At 41.2% G+C, this 19,875-nt stretch overlaps 1 long non-coding RNA gene across 1 annotated transcript in view; it reads right to left on the minus strand.

Annotated features, from left to right (window-relative positions):
• Window positions 1-2,588: 2,588 nt before the first annotated feature.
• LINC02801 (long intergenic non-protein coding RNA 2801) overlaps window positions 2,589-19,875 on the minus strand; it is a 39,540-nt gene continuing 22,253 nt past the window's right edge. The window contains exons 3-4 of the long non-coding RNA XR_008526929.1: window positions 10,253-10,271; window positions 2,589-3,406 (exon numbers count right to left, since the gene is read on the minus strand). This is a non-coding gene — a long non-coding RNA (long intergenic non-protein coding RNA 2801). The remainder of the gene's footprint in view (window positions 3,407-10,252; window positions 10,272-19,875) is intronic.

The raw sequence follows: 19,875 nt of genomic DNA on the forward strand, positions 1-19,875 counted from the left end.
TTATGGAAGACAGTATGGCGATTCCTCAAAGATCTAGAACCGGAAATACTACTTAACCCAGCAATCCCATTACTGAGTATATACCCAAAGGAATATAAATCATTCTACTACAAAGATGCATGCATGCATATGTTTATTGTAGCACTATTCATGATAGCAAAGACATGGAATCAACCCAAATGTCCATCAATGATAGATTAGATAAAGAAAATGTAGTATATACATACCATGGAATACTACGCAGCTATAAAAAGGAATGAGATAATGTCCTTTGCAGGGACATGGATGGAGCTGGAAGCCATTATCCTCAGCAAACTAACACAGGAATAGAAAACCAAACACAGCATGTTCTCACTTATAAGTGGGAGCTAAACTATGAGAACGCATGGACATAGGGAGGACAATAATATACACTGGGGCCTGTCGGGAGGGAGAGGGAGGGAGAGCATCAGGATAAGTAGGTAATGCATGCTGGGCTTAATTCCTAGGTGATGCGTTGATAGGTGCAACAAACCACCATGGCACATGTTTACCTATGTAACAAACTTGCACATCCTGCACATGAACTCTGGAACTTAAATATAAAAATTAAACTTAGTAGCTTAAAACAACAACCAACCACGTTTATTGTTTCTCACAACTCTGTGGGTCAGGAATTGGTTAGAGCGCAGCAGAGATGGCTCATCTCTTCTTCTCATGTCTTCTGCTGGGACTAGATCATCCAAAATGGCTTCTTCACTTACATGTCTGATGGTGCTTCAGGTGAGATGGCTCAAAGGGCTAGGCGGTGGCTGGAATGACTTGCCTGTGGTCCTGTATCTGGATCCTCAGTTCTCATTGGTGGCTGGATCTTCAGTTCTCCTTCATGGAGTCGCAGGTTCCCTCCCTCTCCACATGGCCTCTCCACATGGTCGCTGTAGCACAGCAAACAGATTTCTTCTGTGGCAGCTCAGGGCTCCCAAGAGCAGAAAGCAGACTTCCAGGGCTTCTTAAGGTTTAGGCCAGAACTGGCACAACTCCACTTCTTCCACCTTCTACTGGTTAAAGCAAATCAGAGGAACAGCCCAGCTTCAAGGGGAGGTGGTTACACAATGGTGTCAATACCAGGAGAGTTGATCCACTGGGGGAAATTGATATAGCAGACTGCAATACAGCCTACTGGAATTGGTAAGGAAGATGGATTCTATTTGCTATTCTTGACCTTTTGCTACACCTATTTGCTCAATTCTGAAGCATACACAGCTTGCAAACAGATGTGCCACATCATACAGTAACATTGCCACATGTTGGCTCTGAGGCATCATGCACTCATGCATGTCCTCTTCATCCCCGTCCTTTACCACTAACCCCCACATTGCCCTTGACAGACTTATGTAAACCATTTGTGTTTGGTTTAGTTCCCTCATTCATGTTGCCCATAGAGCATTTGGAGAAAACTGCTTCAGATTGTCTCAGCCAAACATTTGCTATTTATAGCTATTCCCATTTCTAGAAGACCAATTGCTTGCACCAAAGATGTAGAACATAGACACCAGATAACCCCTACCCACAGACGGGAGCACTTGGATCTCATCTTCTCTGGGGTAAATGGCAACTGAAAGCTCAATTCCAATATAAGATGTAAGGGATATAGAAAACTTATTTACCAGAAGTAGTCTTACACATAATTAATTGAGGGGCTGCAGGAGTCTGTGAGCCTTCAAAATAAAATCACAAGCCAAATTTTAGATGTTTGTGCACTTTGCGGGGGAAAGATTCATTAGCTTTCATCAGATTATTAAAGTGATTCTATGGACTCAGAAAAAAACTAAGAACCTGGTCTCACATAGAATTATGTGATATACTTTTCCCATTACTCAAAGGCCAACTTGCAACTCTTATTGTCTTAAGTCACATCTTCCTTCCTCAGTATGAAGAAGTGTAGGCTTGATCGATCATAAATATCAAAGGAAATAGAAATGAAGCTCTATTATTCTCCACTGAAGGATCCTTTTTGGCTCCTATTTTTTTCTATCCTCCATGTGCCCTTATTTTATTTCTCTTTCCATATCCTCCCATTCCAGCTCACCTCCTGTGTATTCTACTTTTCTAATGTTCCAGCCATATCCCTGGACATGACTTTACCTATTTCTAACATTGAATGACTTGTAATAGATTAGACTTTATAGCTGGAAGAAAGTAGATTACCCAACACCATAGAGTGACTTAATCTGAGATGAGAACTAGTAGATTATAATAAAACACCGGTGCATATTTCCAAATGCACTTTGTCTCACTTGGAGATATACTTTTCCTTTAACCACCACAGAAGTTGAGTTGACATATGTTGTAGTATATTATTTTGACTAAATTCCAGTGAATTCCAGCAACATCATGTGTAGAACTGTAAAAAAATTCCCTATAATTTTCCATTTTCTGTTTCTTGTGTATATCTCATGAGACAGAGAGAAGAGAAAGAATTGATTGTCCCACTGTCATGGAAAAGTGGAGTTTCTTTATATAGATACATCCATTGACAAGTATCATCTGTTCTTGCCAATTTAATTCATTAAGCATCAAATGAACCAGGCACCCACTTAGGTCCAGTGGTGGATATAAAAGGAGTAAAACTGATTGTCTGCCCTCAAGTTGCTTATGGTTTAATGGGAGATAATAAAAAAAACAGATACAAAGAGAAGGAAGCAGTGGAGAATTAGATCAGAGGTCTAACATTCTCAGAGAGAAAAGAGAAACAAAGAATTAATTCTTATCTCCTACATTTGCCTTCACTTCCTTCTAGCACTCTCTTGACATTTCTCCCTTCTTGCTTTTCTTTCTTTCTTCTTCTTCTTTTTTTTTTTGTTTTTTTTTTTTTGGAGTCTTGCTCTGTTGCCCTGGCTGGAGTACAGTGGTGCGATCTTGGTGCACTGCAACCTCCACCTCCTGGGTTCAAGCGATTCTCCTGCCTCAGCCTCCTGAGCAGCTGGGACTACAGGTGTGCACCACCATGCCTGGCTAATCTTAGTATTTTTCATACTGATGGGGTTTCACCATGTTGGCCAGGCTAGTCTCGAACTCCTAGCCTCAGGTAATCCGCCCACCTCAGCCTCCCAAAGTGCTGGGACTACAGGCGTGAGCCACTGTGCCTGGCCCCCTTGTTGCTTTTCTTAAATAAAGAAACAAAAACAATAAAAAGTGAAAGTAGAACTTCTCAGTCCAGCTTTTTGTCCTTCCCTCTTTCCTTCCCAGCATTTGTCTTCCTTTTTCTGCTCTTTGGCCAGGCAATGGACTCTGGCAAGTTAGCTTCTATCGCTCTGGTTTCTTCCACTCTAGCTCATTTTCCCTCTCTGCCACGCCATCTCATAGGCACCTTTCACCCAACGAATATGGGTGGAGCAGCTCACACGTCCAAGCTCTGTGCTGGGCCCTGGAGACACAAAGGCATATCCAACCTCTGTGTAGAGAAAGCTTGTTTACAAAACTCTCCATGTCCTAGGGATCTATCTTTCCTCCATATTATGTTCCTTTTTTATTTCTTCCACTCTCTCTCCTCAGACTATTTTTATTTCCATCTTGACTGCTGTTAGAGGTCTCCTATGAGAAGGAAATTATCTATAATGGAACAGGAACATTAAAAGCCTCAGTTTCCTTGGTAATTATTGAACTCATGAGGGGTTCACATTGGGTTTTTAATTTTAAGAACTAAGTTAGAAGAAACTTTTTTTTCTAACTAGATTATTGTAACACTTGCCCTTTCTAGTTCTTCTTCAGATATTGGTTTATAAACTTCAGACTGAGAATTTTCTGTAAGCTCCAGTCAATGCCAGATTATGAAGAAATGCCTTTCCAAATTCCTAAACCTGAACTAAATATGTCAAAGGTAGGAAGCCTGGAAGCAACTGGTACCTGCATCTCTGTATGAGCAAGCTTGAATGCATTTAGGCAACAAGGTATTGCCGAAATGACTCAGCTAGTCTGAGTCATCTGCTGGTGTGCCACTCAAGTTAAGGGGAACACTAGTAATAATTATCAATTTTTGATCATTTATTTGTTAATTCACAAAAATATAAACACCTATGATACAGTAAGCATTAAACTGAGAGTTGGGATTACACCGAGACAGACATAGTTTCTGCTCTGATTGAGTTTTCAGTCTGGCTGGGATTATGAACATGTACAGTAATTCTAATACAGTGTCCTGCATGTTATGACAACGACCCACTATGTGCCAGGCATGTGCTAGCTGTGCCATATTCTTATTTCATTTAACGTATGCAACATCCATATCAGGTAAGCACTATTAATCTCTCCACTTTACCTGTGAGGAAACTCAGACTCAAAGATGTTAAGTAACTTGCCCCAAATCACAGATTCTGAACTCAGGTCTGTTCGACTCCATCACTAGAGTCCTTCCCCACCACACTACAGCATTTCTCACAAAGCTGAAATGTGGTGCCATGCTTGACATCGTAAACTGACTGTCAGGATTGAGAAACAGTAACATGAAGCAGCGGTGGCAGTGTCTCAAGCTACTCATCTGCAGGAAGCTCGCTTATGAGAATTAGGAATAAAATAACAACATGCTTTTAAAAGGTCATTTTCTATGATCCAAACCATTTTCTAATTCCAGGGGTAGAAAAATCTCTGCAAAATGATAGAAGAATTTTTTTTAATCTCACCAATTTCCACAAAGATCATATTCATATTTCAAGTGCTTTGTCTTGAAAGGCTAGAGAGGTGTAAAAGTAAATACTAGCTCCCCTTCTTAAGACAGAAAAAAAAAAAATACAGAGAAGAAGCGACGATACATAAAAGCACAGTTAAAAGGTCTGTCTCCAACCAAGGTCAGCAGGCTGCCCAGATTCAGACAATTCCAAATGTGACCCAAAGTTTGTAAATGCCCCATTCCTCACTCCCTGGGGCCTGATGGGACATATTCTTAACAGCTGTTACTACCATTTAGCAGGTCAGAGGAAAGATGCTATTCTTTGGTTTTACCTGGAAAGATTTTCTTTTATCAGCAGAAAAGGATAAAAACTTAATTCTTGCAAAGGAAGAGGTTTCGATAAAGTGAATCTAAAAAATAATCCACTCTGGCAAAACGTGCCTCATTAAAGAATTTTCTGCTACATATCGATTTGCAGTTTGTACATGATATATTAAGATAACTAGTGCATGGTCTGTGAATTAGAATGTTCAGATTTTTGTTCCAGCTTTGGAATAACCAACATGGTGACTTTTTGCAAGTCATTCTACCTCCCTGGGCCTTGATTTCCTTTTCTATAAAATGATAGCATTTGGACTTTATAGCTGTCTTTCCAGTTCTAATAATCTGTGACTGTATTCCATGGACCCTAACTGGATAGTTACCTGTCAGGATCAGCATCCCCATGGGAAACCAGACTCCCCAAGCATTTATAGCAAGCCCTATTTCTGTCTCTAAGGAGGTGGGCCATCCAGCCCTAATGGCCTTTCCTATGCCAGGAGAAGTTTGAAATAGGGAAAAACTAAAGAGAAAATTAGAGTTAAAAATGGTTTGTGTAACTTCCTGATCTGGGAAAACAATGAGGCTCAACCAACTGAATCTAAAGGGAAGGAAACTGATATGATTTGGCTCTGTGTCCTCACCCAAATCTCATCTCAAACTGTAATCCCCACAAGCCAAGGGAGCAACCTGGTGTGAGGTGATTGGGTCATGGAGGTGGTTTTCCCCATGCTGTTGTCCTGATAATGAGTGAGTTCTCATGAGATCTGATGGTTTAAAAGTGTTTGACAGTTCCCCGCCTCATTCTCTCTCTCTCTCCTGCTGCTATGTAAGATATGCCTTGCTTTCCCTTCACCTTCTGCCATGATTATAAGTTTCCTGAGGCCTCCCTAGCCATGTGGAACTGTAAGTCTCTTTTGCTTATAAATTACCCAGTCTCAGGTAGTTCTGTATAGCACTGTGAAAACAGACTAATACAGAAACTAAATATAATGATCTTTGTAATGGGGATAATATTCTTAAAATATTAATTCTTTGTGTATTTATTACCTCATCTTCTAAATTATGTCTCACAGCAGCCACTCCACATCTTGAGCCCAAAGAAAGTAGAGCGGGTAAATGCCACTTTGGGCATCAGGAGTAAGTGATGATGTGTGTGTGACTGGGGACAGCAGGAGGGGTCCTCCCATCAGACTGAAGGAGGAAAATGCAAGTGTGCTCTTCTACTCCCCAGCAGGTTGTGAGAAGTGTAAAAGGGCTGGAGGAGGAGAATAAGGGACATGCATGCCTCCGACTCTCTCAGCCAAAGTTCATTGCTGCATAACAAGTTAGCAGCTTGTTATTTAAACCACAAATTTAGCACCTTAAAACAATGGACATTTATTATCTTACAGTTTTTGTGGATCAGGATTAGCTGGATCCTCTGCTTAGGGTCACACAAGACTACAACCAAGATGGCAGCTGGGCTGCATTCTCATCTGGAGGCATAACTGGAGAAGAATCCATCTCCAAGCTCACTCAGGTTATTAGTAGTTTTCATTTCCTTGTGGTTGTAAAACTGGGGATCCTGGCTTCCTACTGGATGGTGGCTGTCTTCAGGTCCTAGAGGCCACCCATAGTTCCTAGGGGTAACTGAAACCTACAGTTCCCTACCACTTTGGCTTTCACTACACGGCCACTCCATCAAGTCAGCAAGCAAAGTCTCTTGCAAGTCAGCTAGCAAGATGAAATTTTTTATATAATGTAACGTAATCACCAGAGTGATGCTGTATCCATTTTTTATATTTTATTGGTTAGAAGCAATCACAGGTCCCACCCCCACAACTCAAGAGGAGGGGATTATACAAAGGTATGTGCACCAGGATGTGAGGATCATAAGGAATCACCTTAGAGCCTGTCTGCCACAAAACCAAAAGCAAAGAGGCCCTTGTCCTTCTCTGAGTCTCTGAGAAGAAACCTTGCAGGTTACTGTCCCCACCCCCACACCCAACACATGGTGGCCATATCAGAGTAAAGTTATGATTAGGCTGAAAGCAGGCCTGAGTTGGTTTGCTGGAGTCTCCCTCCTTGTATGGAAAATACTCAGAAATTCCTGGATGCTCTTTAGAAGGAACAAGAAAGTAACTGACTTGCTGAATGGTCAGCTCCCCAGAGTGGTCACCATGGGGGAGCAAAATGACCCTGTGGCAAAGGGCAGCCAAGGCCAGAGAGCAAGTGGTAGTCACAGCCAGGCCTCAGAAGGATACACAGCACCAGCTGGCTCAAAAGAGAAGCCCACCAAGCCCTTTCCAAGCTGAGAAAAGAAAAGCTCTCAAGTTTCCAGCAGCAGCTGCCACATGGGCAAGCACTAACAGTACAGGGAAAGGACACAACCCAGCAGGACCAGTGAGGACCCCGAGAGCAGCCAGAGGCCTGCACAAAGACCTCTGGGGCCTCCTCTGGGGCTACAGAGTAAACTCACCCATCGACCCTCTTGAGGGTGAGGATTCTGAAAGCCTGAGCGGTTACCTGAAAGGAACTATTTTAAACCAAAAGGAGACTGACATATTGTTAATTGGCTCATTTAAAGTTCACGTTTGTTTCCCTGCTACCCCAGGGCTGGAGGATCTTGAAGAAAATTCAATCAGTTATAGAGAAATAAAGGAAGTACATTTTCTTTGTACAATTGGATTGTGTGAGTGAATTTGTAATCTTGCTACACCTGCTATGTAACAGACATTATATACATATGTTTTCATGGAGTTCTCCCACCATCCTATGAGGTAAGTGTTATTATAGTCTCATTTTACAAATGAAGTTGAAACTCTGAGAGGGTAAGTAATTTGTGCAAGGTCACCCAGCTGGTAAGCGGAAAAGTTTGTATAGAACCCAGAATTGTCTGATTCTAATACTTAGGCTCTTATTCACTGTGCCTCTGTATTAGTTAGGTAGGCTAAATTCTGTAATTAGCATTCCTCAAATCTCAACAGCTTAACACAAAAAAATTGGTTATTGCTTATTTCACAGCCAAGTGCAGGTCTTACTCTACAAACTCTTTGCTCATTTAGAGATCTACACTCTTTCTCTCCTCTGGGTCCACTATACTCCAAATCTACAGAGTCCTCTCCTTTCAACCAGTGAATACAGGAGGAGTGACCATGGAGGGTGATTTTATTGGCCAGGCCTGGAAATGGTACACATTGCTTCTGGCAACATCTATTGGCCAGAACTCAATGACATGATGCCACCTAGCCACAAAAAATGCTTGGAGGTGTAGTCTGGGTATGGGCCTAAAAGACAAAGCGATAGGACTTGGCGGACAAATAGTACTCTTTGCCACCATTCCATACTCATAACCTAAAAGACGTACATGTATGTCATCTTTTTCACCTTTCTTACTCCAGAGGAATCAGATTTTCCTTCCATTAAATATGAAGATCAAAATTCAAAACATTGGTCTGATAATACAGTGGTAAAGATAACAGATACATCCAGAAAACTTTTTAGATTTGGCTTCACAGTACTCTACATCTTGCTATGAGTTGTCTATCATTCATTTTAGTTTCATACCTGGGTGTCAGCAGCTACAGTCCATGGCTAGCATGTGCCCTGGGCTGTCTATAGGAAGAAAGTAAGCCATGGCTTACTCTAGTTGCTTAGGTGAAATCATAGTGTGACCTGCCTTAGTGTTGTGTCTATGGCTTGGATGTTGGAGTTCCTGTGGGAAGAGAAATCCAACACATGATTTTTTTGCTATTATCTTAGAGAGGACCTAATTGCTTGGGCTTAAGCCATTCAGAAAACTGAGAATAATAATAATCATCATCATCATCTCATAACTTAGAAGTTACCGTGTCATACTGAGATTTGTTTCCCCAGGGCTGGCAGGCACTAGACAAGTGTTTATGGATTTGATCTGACCAATATGTTTCTTTTAATGGTAATTATAGGAAGATGGGCTTAGAAAATATATTTTTGGCTGGAATAAGGACAAAACGTTGTTGTTGTTGTTGTTGTTGTTTTAACCATAGATGTCTTGGAATAATGTTATACTTGATAAATGCAAAATTGGAATAAACAGCTACCCACTTAATGAAGGTTGGTATGTGTTCCTGACTTAGGATGAGGTTAACTGATATTACAGCTGTGCTTTCAGGTGTCCTTCAGGGTTTGATGGAGGAACTGCAGAAACCATGGCTCATGGGAGATAGAGCAGGGGCACAGGAGGGCACAGGTCCCCTATTGTGAGTTCAACCAGAGTAGCTCTGTCTCGATCTCTTGTACCATGTAAAATGTGAAGAAAGGATGATAAAGACATTGGGAAGCCACTGGAGTAAACCAATGGATTTGTTTGGGTATCATATGTGATGTAGTTAATCCTACATCATTCTCTCTGTGCCTAAGAAAGGAACAACTGGTGAGGTGATAGTGGGCAACTCAAAGTCTATCTTCCTCAAAGGCAATTTGGAGAGTGAAAAAAGCATGGGCTTTGGAGGCAGACAAGCCTGAGGTCAAAGCATGGATCTTATTAGGTCTGTACAGCAATACACTGCCCTTGCAGGATACCTGTGAACAATAGGAAAGACCACAGGCTTAAAAGGACAATATATTGTAGTGATTAAGAGTATGGGCTTGGGAGTTGGACTGCCTGATTCAAGACTGCCATTTACTAGCTTAGTAACCTTGGGCAAGTTAATTAATTTCACTAATCTTCAGTCTCCACATCTGTAAAATGGATTTATTAATAGTATTTGTGTCATAAGCTTGTTATAAGACTTAAATGAATCTATGTCTGCAAAGCACTTAGCACTGCTGGACACATAGTAAGTGTACAGTGATGACAATTGTTACAAATAATTATTAGTTCTAAGCACAGACCCAGACACACAGAAGACATTTAATAAATTATAGCTATAACAACTTTCACCCAAGATCTCCTCTCAGAAAAAGAAAATACTAAAGTGAAGAAGGAACAGGAAAGGGCCATGGGTTAGTAATACAGAATGAAAGAGTGAGTTTCTTCAAGTATTGAATATGAGTAGAAAAACTGCATGAGTAGCAAAGAAAAAGATTAGGGGATGTTTATGGGCTTGGGAACCATGGTAATGACCAGATAGACAAACATGGGGCCAATTTCATGCTCAGAGATAAGGCATTACCGTGAAAGAAGAAAAGCTAAACAGCCTGGCATGACTCAGTAGGCCTCATTCCAAAAGCAAGGCACTATCTTCAGACAAGCTCCAATAAAATGCACATGGAACACAGAAGCCAGCTAACACAGATCATTTTCTCAACTTTCCAAACCCATACCTTATGTCCTGTGGGGTCGCTATCCTGCTCAGGGCCAGATTCAGGCAGGCAGTGGGACAAAGAAAGCCAAGAGAGATGTTTAGAATGAAGAATGTGGGTAACTCTCCAGCTTCCACATATCATTAGCAGGCAAGTGTGTGGTGCCCAGTCGTGCAAGGCTTTGCATTAAATAATAGACAAAGGGAATTGTCTATATGTAGCTCCTGCCCTCATGCATCTCAGGATCAAATATCCATCAGAGACTCCTTTTCCTAGGCAGCCCACCAGGCAATAAGATCAGATGGCAACTTTGCAAACTCATGTTTTATCTTCTTAATATAAAAGCTGATTCCCTCAAATTATCCATTAAAGGCAGAAGAAGAAAAACATCACCCAACAGTAACTCTTAAAATCCGAACTGATTAATTTCTCAAATGAATATTTCAGATCTGAGACATGAAATCATTTGGAAAAGAGCTTCTACTTTAAGTGATTTCATTCCACACCTTTCAACACCAATGGACGCCACTATTTCACAAAACTTAATGCTGGTCTCAACTGCAAAATGACTTCCAATATAACCAGTCAAAGGGCGAAAGCAGCGCCTAATGGCAGGGCAGGATTCCCCTCCAACTCTGAAGAGGAAAGGGCAGGACAAGGTTAAACTGTAGCCAGGTCAATCCCGTCAACTTAAGCAAATAGCTCCTTCTGGGTGAATGGCCAGGAATTGAAATATTAATCTGCAAATGTTATCTGGAGACTAGATGGATGACCGATCCCCAAAATACTTGAATACAATAGAATAAATCTCCCAACAAAGACACAGTGTTATGTTTAATCTGTCTTTAATGATCAATGGCATCATATTACACATAAATTGTCATTATATGGTAGTTTTGTGGAAGTACATGTCAATAATAGGCACGTTAGATATACATATAGCACAGAGGTTCAAATCCTACTCCATAGGTTTAAATCCTGGTTCCACCATTTACCAACTGTGTGACCTTGACTCATCTTTGTGCCTCAGTTTACTAATCTATAAAATGGGAATAATATTGCTTATCTCATAGAGTTTTACAAAGACTCTCTCCTTTGACTGAAACTTTAGTCAGGCTCCTCTGAGTCCTCAGCTTGACTGGGCCTGAACTTGGGCTTCCCTCTCTGTCTTTGCAGAATCCATTTTGAACAAGAATCCTACTAACAAAAATCCTCGGCCAGGCGCTGTAGCTCATTCCTGTAATCCCAGCACTTTGGGAGGCTGAGGCGGGCAGATCACCTGAGGTCAGGAGTTTGAGACCAGCCTGGCCAACATGGTGAACTGTCTCTACTAAAATTACGAAAATTAGCCGGGTATGGTGGTGGGCGCCTGTAATCCCAGCTACTCAGGAAGCTGAGGCAGGAGAATCACTTGAACCCGGGAGGCGGAGGTTGCAGTGAGCCCAGATCGCGCTGTTGCACTCCAGCCTGGGCAACAAGAGCAAAACCCTGTCAAAAAAAAAAAAAAAAATCCTCTGCCCTTGGTATCTGATCACCCTGGCCTGCCTTCAACAATAATCCCATCAAGTTGGTTTAGCCAGTAACCCCCTTATTCTCAATGTTCACTCTTAGTAATTTTCTATCCACTGACCCCCACCCTACTCCATGGTTATAAACCCCTTGTCCTTGTATTTGTTTTCCAGACAGAGTCTTGTTCTGTCACCCAGGCTGGAGTGCAGTGGTACAATCTCAGCTCACTGCAACTTCTGTCTCCCAGCTCAAGCGATTCTTCTGCCTCAGCCTTCCGAGTAGCTGGGATTACAGCTGTGGCATGTGTGCCACCACGCTTGGCTAATTTTTTTTGTATTTTTAGTAGAGACAGGGTTTCACCGTGTTGGCCAGGCTGGTCTCAAACTCCTGACTTCAAGTGATCTGCCTGCCTCGGCCTCCTAAAGTGAAGAAAAGTTTTTATATGAGCTGCTGTGAGTTACTTCTCTAAGACTCAGAATCTAGAATCCAGCAGACTTGGTCTCAAGTTCCAGTTATGCCCATTATGAGCTGTGTGGCCTTGGGCAAGATGCATAACCTTATTAAGTCTCAGTTTTCTCATCTGTAAAGTAGGGATAATAGTAATAACTATTCAGAAAGAACTTGTGAGGATTAAATGAATTTATGTACTACAGACACTCAGCATAGTCAACACCATTATTAATATTAATACTATTAGAGAAACAAATCTCTCTGGCTTCAGGATCCTTTTCTCTAAAATAAAAAGAGTTAAATTATCTCTAAGATCCCTCTCAGGACTAACATTTAAAAAATTTCTGAATCTATTGCCACTTTACAGATGCAAAAACTGAGTCACATTTCACAAATAACAAAAGCCATGGTTTCCCATACCATTACCCTCATAAGTAGACCCTAAATACTTTATTCTGTTTTAATTTACAGGCCTACCAAAAGCCCGGGCCTTTTGAATATTCAGCTGGAATGTTAATTATGGGAAATTCCAGAATCCGTGGCTTAGAGACAAGTTCTCATTTACTCTGTTCCCTGGCACTGGGATCCCTCCTGCCTTGCCTTCAGAACACCAACTTACTTTCCAAAGCCCACGCAACCAAAGCCAGATGGCAGTGCCACTCGGTCCCTGCTGCCCCAGGCCTCCATCCCTGCCAGCCCTCAGAGCTCCATCCACTGGCCTGGGTCTGCAGTTCTTACCCCTCCTCTACTTGCCCAGGTCTCAAAGGTGGCCCTAAAGAAAGGCTTCCTTTATACTACTTCCAGAAACACATTCTAAGCCTTTTTCTGGGCCTGAGTCACAATGAACCAGGAAGAACCACAGGTTCACTTGTTCCTTATCAGATTTAAACACCATCCACTTATTGGAAAGAAATCATTTCTTTAGTTACGGAGGTTTTGCTTTTCCTTTGCTTGTTTTACTGATGGTGGTGACATTTTGCACACCATAAAGGGCCATTTCACCAGCTGACTCAATGATAAGCTTGTTGGACTCCTTGTCCCATAACAGAGCAGCACAGGAAGGTTCCAGGAGATGGCAAAACCTCGGGTTCCTGGAGGGAGCTTTGCACTGGCTGACCTGGGTCCCCATTTTGCCTGTTCTGCTGTCTGACTTCATGACAGGTTAACATGATGTGCAGAAAGGCCAGGCTTATTCCCTGGCGGGAGGCTCTAAACATCTGCTCTGCGGTAGGAGGTTTTAGGAAGACTGGGGTAGTGGGTATTCATAGAAGACTGAGGGTGTTTGGTGAAAAGAATCTAAAATCCTCAGCATAGTCACAAGATAGGGGGACGAAAAATCTCAGTTATTTCAACTCCCTGACTCACCATATTCTTCCAGGCAATGATCTTCATGTCCCAAGGCTAATCTTGAGAGGTGGGATCATCTTCAAGGGCAGAGACACTAATTAGCCATGGTGGGTGGATGGATGGTGTGACAGGCATCAGGCAGATCGTCCTCAGTTCCTTCAAGTGAAGGGAGGCTGAGGAGACAGATGGGGCATGTCTCTTGCCCCTGAATGAACTGAGTGATTTATGTCTTAAGAAACCCCATGGCCTTGTAGTGTCTTGAATAGTGCATGACTCTTAGCTTTTGACTTTCACAAATGCTTTCAGTTTACCCTCATTTTACAGAAAAAGAAGAAAAAGTAGCCTTTCAGGGATCAAGGAATTTTCTTTAGGTTATGTGGCCAGTTAAGCATAAGAAAGGACAACACCGCTGACTCCTGACCCCTACCTGAGTCTTCTCCCCACGAGGTCACTCTGCATGCTTGGTGCAGGGTCATGGCTCTGGGCATTGGCCTGAGATGCTCAGATGGGCCTGGCTTCCCTCCCTTCCCACAGGGAACCAGCCACCTCGACAAGGGAAGATGAGTCTTGCTAGGACATCAGCCAGAGTCTTGGAAACCTTCATTTTTCTCCTCCAAGTACTCAACTCCCAGAGAGTCAAGCAGTCTGCCTACTGTAGCAGAAAACCATGTCCATTTTTATTTGGAGCTATTTAATACGTATTAGCCACATGCCAAGCACTGTTCCATGATCCCCGAGAGCCTTCCTCCCCACTTTGAATTGATTTATGCTAAAACAATTACACATCCTGGAGCTTCATTCCTGAAGTCAGCTGGAGGGGACCCCCATGGGACCCCATGATAGTAAAAGTGTTACAGCAGCATCCCCTTGGCATTTCTAATGCAAGGCACCCCAGATGTACTCTAGGGCAGACCAGCTCTATGTCCAGTTTGCATGACATGCCTCTGCGTTGGCCAAGGTTTCAGTGCATTGTGATAAAAGGTGCTAGTGGAACACTAGAAGCTCTCTGAACTCAGGATTAACCAGCTCTCTGGAGGACACACAACTGAGGCCCTTGGCACATGCAACCATCTAAACGAAGAGGTCTCTCTACTTAGCCTGTGTGTTTGTGCTCCCACAGCCTCAATTATGTTCTGATCAAGAGGTAGTTGTGATGGTTCTCAGATTCCTCATTCCAAATGTCCTTGTTATCATAATTACATAATTTTGGTCAATATTATGTAACCTGATGAAATATGAGTTCAGGGAAAAAAAGGACTGTTCGCATGAAAACTAAGGAGAATGATTTGAAAAGAACTGGTAAAGGCTATTGCTAAAAAAAAAAATATTGCCTAATGGTGTGTGAGAAAGACAACTGTAAAGGATTGGGGCAAAACAATAAAAGCCCGAAATGGTTCTGCGTTCAGATTGCTTCACAGGTTTATTTATGTTTGCCTTCTGCATTAAAAGAACCTAAGCTGGAAATCATAAAATCATAGCTATTGAGTTACAGGTGTGGTTTATTCAAAACGAGGTAGGGGAGCTTCCTTCAGTGGGTGCTTACTGAAAGGAAAAGTCTTAGCCCTAGGTAAAAATAAAAATAATAGAGATGGTGAATTAAAGTACATTTATTTAAGATAAATTAAAAACATATAAGGTATAAATCCATACTTTTCCATGGCTTACCTCTTCAACTAAATTTTTTCCACATAACCAACCCTAGACTGAAGAGGGGGCGTCTACTGTACTAAGAGGTAAATATACCAATGCACCCAGACAGTGAATTAGACAAAAGAATGTGCTGCCACCAACATGAAGTCTTTTGCTCCTTGATTGCTCACTGGATCTTGTCCTTTCATTTGTTCATTTATTGAGTTCATCAATATCCTTGAGCCTCCTGAGAAAGGCATTGTGCCAAGGACTAGCAGTGTGGCAACGAGCAAAGTTGATGGCAGCACCGCAGTGCTCACTTTCCTGGTGCTCCCATTCTCCCGTCCACCTACCAGCCAGCCAGATGCCACTCCTATCCAACTTCCCTGCCCCCATGCTGTGGCAACCCCATGACTTTGCCTCTGCTGTGTCCTTTGTCTGGAATCCTCTACCCACTCCCAGCCTGCCCAAAGCCTTCCATCCCATATGCCACCTCCTCCATGGAGTCTGCCGTGATCTCTCCAGGCAGAAATGATCTCTTCCCACCCTATCTCCCATGGAACTTTGTTTGTTTCTCTTTTATAAAATGTGTCATGTACTAACATTTATTACAAGTTTCTTGCCTTAGATTTAACCCCTTTCCTAAATTGGAAGGCCACCTACGTCAATGACCAAGACTTGTTCATTCTGGCATCTCTACGCTGCCTGGTCCAGGGTATTGTTCATAAATTCCAAATGTTGCTTTGAGTATTAAAATACTGTATATAGAGTTCGAGACCAGCCTGACCAGCGTGGAGAAACCCTGTCTCTACTAAAAATACAAAATTAGCCGGACGTGGTGGCGCATGCCTGTAATCCCAGCTACTCGAGAGGCTGAGGCAGGAGAATCGCTTGAACCCAGGAGGTGGAGGTTGCGGTGAGCCGAGATCGTGCCATTGCACTCCAGCCTGGGCAACAAGAGCGAAACTCCGTCTCAAAAAATAAAAAAAAAATACTATATATAAAGATTAACTAACATAGAAGATACCAAGAAAAAAATACTTGTTGATAGATTATGTGTCTTTTTATCTCTAAGAAACATTTTTGATTGACTATGCAAACTTCAAAGCTTCTCTTATTCACCAGCAAGTTCGCAAGTAATACAATGTGATCTGCTAAAAGGAGGATTCTTTTGGAAGTTTTATTTGTTTGGGAACCTCACATTCTATGGAGATTTTCTTTCCTGCTGGAAAACATCTGGACGTAAAATGAAAGAAATTAAGTTTTTCCTCATATTTCTAGAAATATTATTCTGCCAGGGATTATGTTTATTCTCACATGCCCAGAATGGAGAGCAAAGGGACGATGAAGAACATGATACCTCTGGAAATTTCAGAATGCTAAGTTTCATTCTCCCAACTTGCACTTTAAGAGTCGTGAATCTGCCTCGTCATAATGTAAGCAACGGTAAATGAGGATGACTCAAGCAATTACCCAAGATGGCCATGATTCCACTTTCCAGGAGCCCAGAATTGCAAGTTTCTGAAAAATAATCATTTCCAAAGAAAATAATTACTACTCAATAATGCTCTTTATGTTGCTAATGAGACTTGGTTGGTCACCATACTGATCCAGGCTATGTCTGCACAGCTTTGGCAAATGTCTATTACTGGGTGCACGACTGAAGTAGATTATGCCTGGGAGGAAGTAAATTCATCCGCCTTTTAAAGGACTTGGAGGGAAGCAGGATCCCACAGTGGAAAGATGGTGGGACAGGAGGTCAGCCATCCCAGGCTAGCATCTGGTTCTGTTTCTCATAAGCTGTGTGGCTTAAACTGGCAGGGCCTTATTCTCCTCCCCTGCTAAATGGGGAAAAGAATATGTGGTGAGAAATAAGTGAGATATTGAAAGTAAAATGTCTGTGCCTAGATCAATATGGAGGAAATAGTGAATTTCTCACTTTGATTCGTTCTTGTTGCTTATAAAGCATTTGCACACTCAGCTCATTTGAGTCTCTTAAACTCCCTGTGAGAGAAGTAAGATAAGTACAGGTTGAACTTTCTGAAAAGGCTAATGTTTGACTACTTAGACCTATTAGAATAGACTGGATCCACCTGACATTAACCCCATTTTATAGATAAGGAAACTGTGGAACCCAGTAATTCTGACTGTCAGGCCAGTATGTCTATCACCAAAAGGTTGTTCAAAATGAAAAAGATGAACATACCAAAAAAACATAAGCACAGTCCTCTATGAGTAGACATCTAGCAGAAGAAACACAAATGGCTAATAAATGCAAAAAAATGGGCAAACTCACCAGAAATCAATGTATATAAATTAAAACAAAAGCCAGGTACTTTTTTTCCATTATCAAACTATCAATTTTTAAATGTTACTACTGTGGGAAAAGGTAAGGGAAATGTATATGCTCATTCACACTTGCGAGAAGTGTAAAGCATTATAATTTCTCTGACATGAACTTAAATATGTATAAAAATCCTAGAACAATTCAGGAGTCAATGTCCAGGAATTTATCTAAAATCACAATCAAAGATTTGAAAAATGAAAGTTGCATATTACAGTATTATTTATAATACAAAAATCGTAAAAAACCTAAATGTCCAAAAGAGAATTAAATACATTTAGCAACACTTATATATTATGAACTCTGCACCCATTAAAAATTATGCTTTAGAAGATTATTTAATGAATGAAAATATTTCATGCTAAATCAAGAACAGGTTTAAATGAGGTATATATATATATATTATGGTTTTAATTTTATAATTAGTTACACATACATATACACACACCACACATTTAAAAATCAAACACAATTTTAATACTATTCTCACTGGGATGAGAAATTGTAGTTTTTTCTTTTTTATATTCTTTTGTATTTTCTGGATTTTCTTTAATAAACATGTATTTATCATCAAAAAATGTGCAAAATATTAATATTTTTACATTGAAGGCTTAATTCAAGCAAAAGAAATCATATTCTTAAACAACAAAAAAGTACTCATAATCCTCATACGTCATCTTAGATGAAACACTGATGTGCTAACATACTCAAAACTCAAGCTCACCCTTACACCAAAAACAGAGGTACCAACCCTGGTTTTGTGCACATTCAGGACACAATTAAACCTGACCTACAATCAGCAATGGGATGTGGCAGATGGAGAAAGCTCAGGATGTGGAATTTAACTCAGCCACCGAACCAACAATCAGTGTTATCATGGCATTGAACACAGGCACCTGAGTTCCACAAGGAACCCTAGAGCTAGTGAAGATGAAAAGACAAGGCAGTTGGGAAGCTTCAAGTACAAGATTTAAAAATGACCATCTATTGAGCATATTTGTGTAACAAAAAGGGCAAAAGCTCTCTATTCCACACAGTCTGGTCGTTTCAGATTGCTTCTATTGTGGACATTTATTTTGTATTTTCCCTTCTTTTCATCTGTTACCCAATCTATAACAACATGGCTCAATCTGTACAGTTCAGGTAGGGCTGACATACTCACAAGTTGTGCCCCGCGAAATACACAGAAGGAGCTTTGCGTTGCCTTATGCCTAGTTGATAGACTCCTCCACCCTTCTAGCCATGGTGACAGGTGCAGAAGTGGGTTTACAACTCAATCAGACTAATCAGCCTTTCCTGGTATTTTACGAGAGTTCTTGAGACATATAATTATTTGGGGCCGCCAGCAGTCATCTTACCTATTCATGAAGAGAAACTACTTGAAGATTAAGCCAAGCAGAGGCATAGAGATGAGAGATAGAGATTAGAGATAGAGGTAGAGATGGAAAGAGGGAGAAACCTTATTTGAAGCACTAGATCCAACTGTTCCTAAAGTTGGCTGTCTCTCATGAACTTCCCAGGTACTTGAGCAAATTAATATCCTTTTTTAAAATAAAGTTATGACCTAACCCTCTATCACCTGTAACTGCAATATTCCTAATTAATACAGCTTTTTTCTCCTCTCCTCTGTCTTTTCAGTATTATGACAGCTGCAATTAGACAGGATTTGGTCCCTTCCCACTCGAAAGTAGCCCCTATCCCTGAAAGAACTAGCAGGTATAGGAAAGAAGTTTTATGATTCATTTCTCCTTTAGCCATTAACAGTATTACCTGGAAGACTAAATAGGCATGCATAGGAGTAGAGGAAAAGGGCTTGGGTTTAAGCTTATAGGTCAAAACTAGTCTTTGTTCTTCCACGAGCTCCATCCCAGTTCACCAAGTGAGTAAACCAGATAGTAATTAAAGCCATACCCTAGCTATTAATGAAATATCTATTCCTTGGGAAAATATTCATAGTTACAAAAAAAGGGTGTGGAGGGGACCCTAGTACCCCCACTATCCCCTTTCTCCTCTTATTCCTGGACATATAGCTAAACTACATTTTAGAATCTCTCCTGCAATCAGATGGAGTGTTATAACTAGATCCAGCCAATACAATGTGAACAGAAATGCACTGTATTGATTTACTCTACAGTTGTCCCTGAGCAGGTAAAATAGAGCCTAAGGTGAAAACCAGGTCTTTCTTTTTTTTTTTTTAATTTAAAAAAAAAGGTAAAGGACCAATTTTTAGGATACAAGGGATAGAGCTGGCATTATTTTGACTCAAAGCTGATGGAAAGAAGTTTCTTCTGTCACTTCTGCCATGGTCAACAATGTTCCTCAACCCTGATGGTGGAAGTACAAGTACAAGTCAGCAGATGCTGCT

Source organism: Pongo abelii, chromosome 1 (assembly GCF_028885655.2).
Source record: "Pongo abelii isolate AG06213 chromosome 1, NHGRI_mPonAbe1-v2.0_pri, whole genome shotgun sequence".
In the NCBI taxonomy this organism is placed as follows: domain Eukaryota; kingdom Metazoa; phylum Chordata; class Mammalia; order Primates; family Hominidae; genus Pongo; species Pongo abelii.